This window comes from Ochotona princeps, chromosome 3 (genome assembly GCF_030435755.1).
Source record: "Ochotona princeps isolate mOchPri1 chromosome 3, mOchPri1.hap1, whole genome shotgun sequence".
In the NCBI taxonomy this organism is placed as follows: domain Eukaryota; kingdom Metazoa; phylum Chordata; class Mammalia; order Lagomorpha; family Ochotonidae; genus Ochotona; species Ochotona princeps.
This window is the reverse complement of record NC_080834.1, coordinates 41,871,693-41,880,194: the sequence shown is the minus strand read 5'-3', so window position 1 is coordinate 41,880,194 and position 8,502 is coordinate 41,871,693. Positions and strand designations below refer to the sequence as shown.

General features: G+C 39.0%; 1 pseudogene; it reads left to right on the top strand.

Annotated features, from left to right (window-relative positions):
* Positions 1-8,170: 8,170 nt before the first annotated feature.
* On the top strand, positions 8,171-8,285 carry LOC118758979 (U6 spliceosomal RNA; annotated as a pseudogene).
* The last annotated feature ends 217 nt before the right edge of the window (positions 8,286-8,502 follow it).

Below are 8,502 nucleotides of genomic sequence, written 5' to 3'. Positions count from 1 at the left end.
CATGTAATAAGTAAAAGCTTGTAGATTAAACACACCTAAATGCTCCAGGCTATCTCAGAAAACTTGCATATTGGCTTCGAGTCTCGCTTCATTCAGGATTTCTGTAAGTGCATATCCTGGGAGGCAGCAGGTTCACGCACTTAGTTCCATTCTGCTGCATTTGAGTTGTTAACTCCTGGTTTGGCTTCACCCATACTGACAGCCACGGGTTTCAAAAAGTAAAGTAACAAATGGATGCCACTTTCTACTTTTCCTACTCCTCTTCCTTTTCTTCTTCCTCCTCTTATTTTTTAATTTTTGTTTTTGAAATTTATCATACAAGTCTGTATAGTTTTAGATTCTCCTACACCCAATTTACACCCCTGACTGATTTTTCCTCTTGATCAGCTTCATCTTCTCTGTCTGTCTCTCTGATGTTATTCACACATGCAAATACTCCTTAAAAACTGAAAACTTCACTTTATGTCTCTAAGTGAAGGGAAGTATGAGGAAGATGGTCCTTGAGACTAAGTCATGACAGTGAAGATTACTGCTGGCCTGCCTTCTTTTCTACTGGATCCTATCCATTCTACTGTCCATTGCTATTCCCAAATGAAAAGTCTCAGCCATTTGTGGAAAAAGAATATTCTCTTTTAAAATTTTCTGTTCATTTATTATCTTCAGTAACATCAGAGAGAAAAGAAAGACATAGGTATAGTTACTATCTCACAAGGGCACTGAAGTGCTGGAGCTAAGCTCCAACTGAATTTTCAGCTTAGGAAGGGTGTGTGAATCAGCAGGAAAAAAATATATACATAATATGGTAGGGACCCATTTAAAAGGACAGAGAAACATTAGCCATTGTGAAGCAGAGAGGGCACATTCCAAAAAATAGGAGTGGAAGAACAATAGCAGGGGGGTACCTGGAGACTGAGAGACACAGGAAAGCACTGGAGAAAACAGCGTGGTGTTGCAGTGACTGATACCCCAGCAGCATTTAGCAAACCGAGATCTGAACTCCACTGGCAGCCGGAACTCTACCAGCAACCAGGTGGGAAAGGACTTTCACCAGGAGCTTCAGATATAGACCCAGACAAAGAACTGCCACTCCTGCTGGTCTTTTTGATTTGACCAGGAGCAGAGACAGAGCAGCAGAGCCCAGATGGGCAGTGTGGAAACAGGGTAGATTTCACAGCCCAGTTCGCCTCCTGGAGCCAAATCCATCACCATTATGTATAGGGTGCATGCACGGAGCTGGGAATGAACTCATTCCTGGCTCAGCAAACTGCAACAACATGGCATCTACAGGTTCCACCCAAGACAGGTCCGGGTAGCCCTCAGACCTGACGGCCAGCAGATCAAGGACTCTAGTGGTAGCACATCAGGTGCCATTTCCTTCAGTGTGGCAAAGACTTAAGACCTCAGGGACAACAGTGAGCACAGTGCATTGTACTAGTCTCACAGGAAAATAATGCAGATTTTGGCATCATACAGGTCAAAATAGGTCCATGTGAACCTCAGAACTAACAGCCAACAAGTTCCAGCAAGATCACCACCTACAGCAACCTAGCTGTAGAGGATACCTCGTGTCTCTCTAATCCTAGCAACTGGTAGAACCAAAACTGGGGTAAAGTTTTAAAGACATCCCAGTAGGGCCCGGCGGCGTGGCCTAGCGGCTAAAGTCCTCGCCTTGAAAGCCTCGGGATCCCATATGGGCGCCGGTTCTTATCCCGGCAGCTCCACTTCCCATCCAGCTCCCTGCTTGTGGCCTGGGAAAGCAGTCGAGGATGGCCCAAAGCTTTGGGACCCTGCACCCACATGGGAGACCTGGAAGAGGTTCCTGGTCCCGGCATCGGATCAGCGAGTACTGGCCCGTTGCGGCTCACTTGGGGAGTGAAACATCGGATGGAAGATCTTCCTCTCTGTCTCTCCTCCTCTCTGTATATCCGGCTTTCCAATAACAATAAAATCTTTAAAAAAAAAAAAAAAAGACATCCCAGTAAAATAACAACAGAAGACTAAACCAATGAACAACCCATTCCAAAAATGGCAGGACCAAAGTACCATCCATACATATCAAACTCTGAATGTAAATGGCTTAAGCTCAATCAAACGTCATAGACTAGTAGACTGGATTAAAAAACAAAACCCATCTGTTTATTGTCTGGAGGAGACACACTTCACCAACAAATATCAGCAGAAACTGTATCACTTGAGTTTTGTTGTTTTCTCTTGGTTTCGTCTCTTGAAAACACTTTCTTCTGATTAAATCATTCAATGACTCATAGATCATGCGGTAGCATCACTTTCTTTAAGAAGGTTCTTGATTTTCATTTCTTCAGCTATACGTTAGTCATTTAATAGCATATGATTTAACTTCTTGGTGTTGTTAATTTCTTTTTTTCTCCCTGATGTTGGTTTTGCTTTATGGTTTGTTATTTAAGGGGATGTATAGTAGCTGTGCAATGGAGGCTGTCATATCTAGTAACATGTCATTTAACTTCATGGCATTGTAAATTTCTATTTTTCTTTCTATTGTTGATTTTGTATTATGACTTTTCATTTAAGTGGATGTACAGTAACTGTGAAATGGAGACTAACATCCAGATGTGAGGATACAATGTAGTATGCATTTCTGCTTCCAGACAAAGATGGACTTACAATGAAACTGTTTACTTCATCTTGACAATAGAATTCTGGACTCTCTGCCATTGTCCATGCCCGCAATGATAGACATATGACTATGTATGAAGAACTATATGTTAGTAATGATATAGAAACTAGGTGGGGTGAGGGAATTGGGGAGGGGATAAGGGAAATGCCAGGAGCCTATGGAACTATTTCATAAAATGATAATAATAATAATAATAAAATGTAAAAAAAAAATAAAGACAATGGTGCAGCCTCAGCATGGTATCACAGGAAGTAGAGACCAGTGAGTCAGGATCTGGGCCTACAGAGACCAAGGCAGAAATCTAACATAAGAACCCAGTCCTGGAATTCCCTGGAGGTTGTGGCACAAGTGGTTGCAAGCAAAGAGGTATGTACCAACTGCAAGAAGTAAAATCAAAGTGTAGACTTGTGAGTGACACAGCTTAGAAACCTGCCCCAAGAGAAGATTCTGATAACCAGAAGTACAATGACCAAGAGCAACAGTTGAGACAAAGGCACAATGAATATTGCTGAAGACTCCCCAGCAAAGGAGCAAAACCCTTTGCCAAACTCACAATTAACTGAGGAAGACATCAAGAAAATGGGGGACGTAGAATTCAACACACTTGTTATAAAACATCTTATCAACAACTAGAAGCACATAAAACAGGCATTCAAGGAATTCAAGGAATATGTTACACTGGAAATGAATCAAATGAAAGCTGATATATCAGAAATTAAGAATGCAGTGGACCAAATTAAAAGTACAGTAGAGAATCTCCAAAATAGAATGAAGGAGGCAAAAGAAAGAATCTCAAAATTAGAAGATATTTCCTGTCACAAGGAGAAACAAACAAAAAGCTGGAAGCAGAGCTGGATCTGGCTAAAAAAAGTATTCAAGAATTGAAAGGCACTATTAAAAAGGCCTAATATAAAAGTTATGGGAGTTACAGAAGGTGCAGAAAGAGAAACTGACTTACAAATGATACTTAAAGATGTTCTCTTGATAGAAAAAAGGAATAGCATCCCCCAAAACCAAAGGCAAATGTGAAGAACATCCCAGTAAAACAACAACAGAAACTAAATCAATGAACAACCCGTTGCTAAATCACAGGACCAAAATACCACCCATTCATGTTACCCTGAATATAAATGGATTAAACTCATCAATCAAATGTCATAGATTAGTAGACTGTATTAAAAAGCAAAATTCACCTATTTGTTGCCTACAGGAGACATATCTCAGCAACAAAGACCAGAGTGAGCTATATTTCATGGATTTTGATTTTTTTTGTTACTTTCAGTTCTTCAAAACACTTTCTTCTGATTATTCAGTGACTCATAGATCATACAGTCGTATCATTTTCTTCAAGAAGGTTCTTGATTTTCATTTCTTCAGTGACAAATTCATCATTCAGTAGTATGTTATTTAACTTCATGGTGTTGTTAATTTTTTTCTTCCTGTTACTGATTTTGTTTTGTGGCTTTTCATTTAAGGGGATGTATAGTAACTGTGTAATGGTGACTATCATATCTAGCAGCATGTTATTTTATTTCATGGTATTTTAATTTCTATTTTTCTTCCTGTTGTTGATTTTGTTTTTGTGGCTTTTCATAAGTGGATGTATAGTTACTGTGTAATGAAGACGATCATATCCAGATGTGAGGATACAATGCAGTATGCATCTACTTCCAGACAAAGATGGACTTCCAATGAAACTGTTTACTATAACTTGACAATAGGATGCTGGACTCTCTGTCATTGTCCATGCCTGCAATGATGAACGTATGAGTGTGTATGAGGAACTATACCACTCGTACAATGAAAGTAAGTCAGGTGGCCACACCTAATTGTTATTAGCACAAGAAAGAGAAATTATTTGTAAAAAGATCTAATAAATTATCCTATTATCAATTTCCTGTCAACCAAAATTAATCATTTATATTTTTGAATTATTTCTAATAGTAGTTATTGATAAATTCAATTTTGTTTGAAATATTTATTCAGATAACATCTGCTGTAAGTCTGAATAAATCTATATTTCTTTTCAAATTTTCAAAAACTAAGAATATTTGTTTTTCCCTACCAAGTTATGTGGCTTGGTTTCATAGGCAATTAAATTGAATCTGGGATCTATGGTTTTCTCTTGATCATTTTTTTCTTTGGGAAGCCAGAAATAAATGCCATCTGGACACAGTGTTTTATCATCAGATGTTTTAATTTCTTGATCATCTGTTCTGGCAAAACATAATTTTCCTTCAGTGTTTGTTTTTCCTGCTCTGAAAACTGTTTTTGGGATCTGTGTCTCTCTTAACACAGAGACAAATAAACCTTTGGGGAGTTGGCAATGCCTCCATCTGATACAAATCCATTGTTCTCCTATATTTTATTGGCAGAAGTCTTGAAAAATAATATGAAACTACAACTGGGAATCCTAAGGTTAAGATCAATAATGGATATTGAGAAGGAGGTGCATTGGTTAACTTTTGGAGCCTGCTTTTGCAAATTACTACTTCAAGAATAAAGTTTATGGCTGAAAAGTCTGCTGATAATAGGTCCACTAAATTCAACCAGACTAACTGTGAGATTTAAATTAGATTTTTTTTCCTTCAACCTTCTGGATTTAATTTATCATTTACATTGCTTGTGTTATGTAATTAATTCTTCATTAAATACCTACCTAATTTTTAATAAGAATACCCTCCACTGTGTGTCTTGTGGGGAGACGTATTAACTTCCCCTAGGTGCTGTTACTTCTTTCCATCTGGTGGCTTACCAATCCCTGGCTTATATTTCCCCCACTGCCACCTAAACTTATCAGACTTTTCAATATGTACTTGTATATTGCATGTATTTTGTTGGTTTCCTATTTAAAAATCAAAAAAATGCTTACTAATAGCTGCTTTCCATGAAGACATTTTAAGTGGTTTCCAAAAATTTAGGAACAGTTTGCAGCTTAGCATATTAATCCTGAGCCAGCATGTAATTGAATGGTTTTTTCTAATAAAAATTGAGTTGAGGGCCCAACACGGTAGCCTAGCAGCTAAGGTCTCCACCTTGTACACACCAGGGTCCCATATGGGCACTAGATCATGTCCCAGCAGTGCTGCTTCCAGTCCAGCTACCTGCATGTGACCTGGGAAAGCAGTCAAGGATGGCACAAAGCCTTGGGACCCTGCACCCATGTGGGAGATCCAGAAGAAGCTCCTGGCTCCTGGCTTCATATTGGAGCTCAGCTCCAGTCATTGCAGTCACTTAGGGAGTGAATCATTAGACAGAAGCTCTTTCTCTCTGTCTCTCTTCCTTTCTGAATATCTGACTTTCCAATAAAAATAAATGAATCTTTGAAAAAAATTGAGACAAAATACTCAAATGCATTTCATTCCTTTAATTATTACATTGTGTTTTTGTACTTCTAATAGCTTAAGACTGGAGGAAAACAGACCAAATTTGAATCAGCCTTGCAGAGAAATTTATCTCATAAACATATATGCAAATTAATGTTCATTGATTTATTTTCTTCTAATTACCATGACCTCACTAACATGCGAGGACATGAGAGGACAGGAACAGCATTCCTGACCTTGCATATTGAGAACCACAACTTCCACATCATTCCAGAGATCCATCGATCACCTTTGCATCCATCAAGGTTTTTCAATGGTGAGCAGAGGTGGATGCCACCCCATCATTCTGACTCCTGATCCCATATGTGAGTCCACATTTCTCCTGAGGTGCATCAAGAAATGCTTCTGTAGAGAATTCCTGTGATGGGAATTAACTTTTACCTGATTAGCTAATTAAATGCTTCTCCCACACCAGTTACGACTTTTCTTTTGCAATGTGAAAACTCTGTGCACATCAACCCCAGTGTCTTTCTTTCTCAGTATCCCTTCTTGACTGCAGGGAGTTTTCTCTCCATTTTTTTACGGCTTTACTGTCCCATTCATCCTTGTCCATGTTCCTCATTTTTGGTGGATGTAAGACAAAGAACCTAACATTGGGTTTGAAGATGCAGTGCTCCCACAAACCAGAAATTTAAGAGACACCTCAATTGAGCAGGGACAGAAACATAAAGATGCTTTGATTTCTTCTGTATTTCAGACAAATGATAAGTCACCTTCAAAAAACCACATGAAGTGCGTTGTCATGAGCTAGGATTCTGTGAGCCCTGAAACCTTGAAAAATTCCTGGTCTTTTTCTACATAATGCTGTGGCCATAATACAGGCTGGGGATGGGGGAAGATTTATCTCCCTCTCCCCAAATAAAATAATAATAACTTTGACTCTATTCTCCAAGTAGGTCTCGTCAGTCACAGAGTAGAGAAATAGTCTGAGATCTCTCATGCCCCAGCATTTCATGCTGTTTGAGATAACCTAGACGTTTGTCATTTCCATAACACAAATCTGGCACTTAATCCATAGTAACCCTCAAAACACCAGCCACATCCCTCCTTCCATCTAGCACAAGGGTCTACACCAACCCCACTGCCCACTGCTCGTTTCCCCTCATTCCTCTAACCTCGACCACCTGTTACCAAAATATACATCCACCTATGCACAACTATTTTATCTTTTCAGGAGGGTTCAGCGGTCCTGCACATATACAACTTCACTTATCCTTGCAGGACCTTAGACAGACAAAGGGGAACTTGGGAAGGTTTTCAGATGACCCTGACAGATACACAACTATGACAGACCTTCCAGAGTTTGTCCCAAGTCAGTGACCTTGCCTAGAAAGACGGAACGTTACTTGGGAGACTCGAAAAGAGATCGAAGAAACAAGCTGCACTCCAGGCTTCAGAATCTTCTTTCCTTATGCCAGTGGGAAACTTAAAACTCTCCATCCACCTTGTTACAGGGGAGGGATAAGACCTTTTAACTGGCCCAGAGGCTACTTCTAAGGGAAATGACCTCTTCACAATTATAAAACAGATTCTGGGGGCCTGTAAGCTTTGTCTGAGGAACAGCCTCCTAAATCATAGGCTTCCTCTCTCCTCAGAGTACAAAGAAAAATGTAATCAGGAGAGGAATACCAATTATATTTCTCTCATATGCCTAAGAAAACATATCCAATACCTGTTGGTATAGGAAAACACTTTCACTAACTGGATGGAAGCCTTTACCAAGGAGAAAGGAGAAAGCTCAGAGTAATCACAACACAGAGAAGTTTTGGATCAAGCCAGAGAAAAGATGACCTGTGAAAGGAGTCCTTAGTTGAACAGAGCCAGACAGGGCCCCCTGACCAAGATGGCCTGTGAGTCCAGGGCTGAACATATTCCACGCATATTGCTTCTGAAACCTATTGATTGGCTTCATTTTGTGCAACATACTTTCTCTTGAAGAGAGGGCTCATTGGTTGATGTCAAGCTTACTCTGTTCTCTTTTTATGTACTACATATTTGTTAAGATACTCTGTGTATCTTTCCCATTAACATCCAATAGATACACAGATCTGTTTGTAAGATTAGTCAATGAATAAATGAATCCAGGATGTAAACATTCTTTGTTTTATCATGCAATAAAATGAAATAGTACCTGCTTGCATCAGCAGCACAAATACTACAATTGGAATGATACAGAGATGAACAAATGATTAGCATGGCCTTTGTGCAAGGATTGCACATAAAATAATACCATACGCCATGATTCATTTAACTTCTGGTAATTTTATGATTACAGTAAATGTTGATGAAACAACCATATATTCCATAAATTCTTTAAACAGTAATTTAAAAAATCTCAGAATTTTGTTTCCACTACCTCACACATTGCTTGATGAAAGCTCAATAAATTTGGGAAAATGTGAAATGAATAATAGATAATTCAATAGTGCAGTGAAGAGAGACAAGATTTTGTAAGGAAATTAT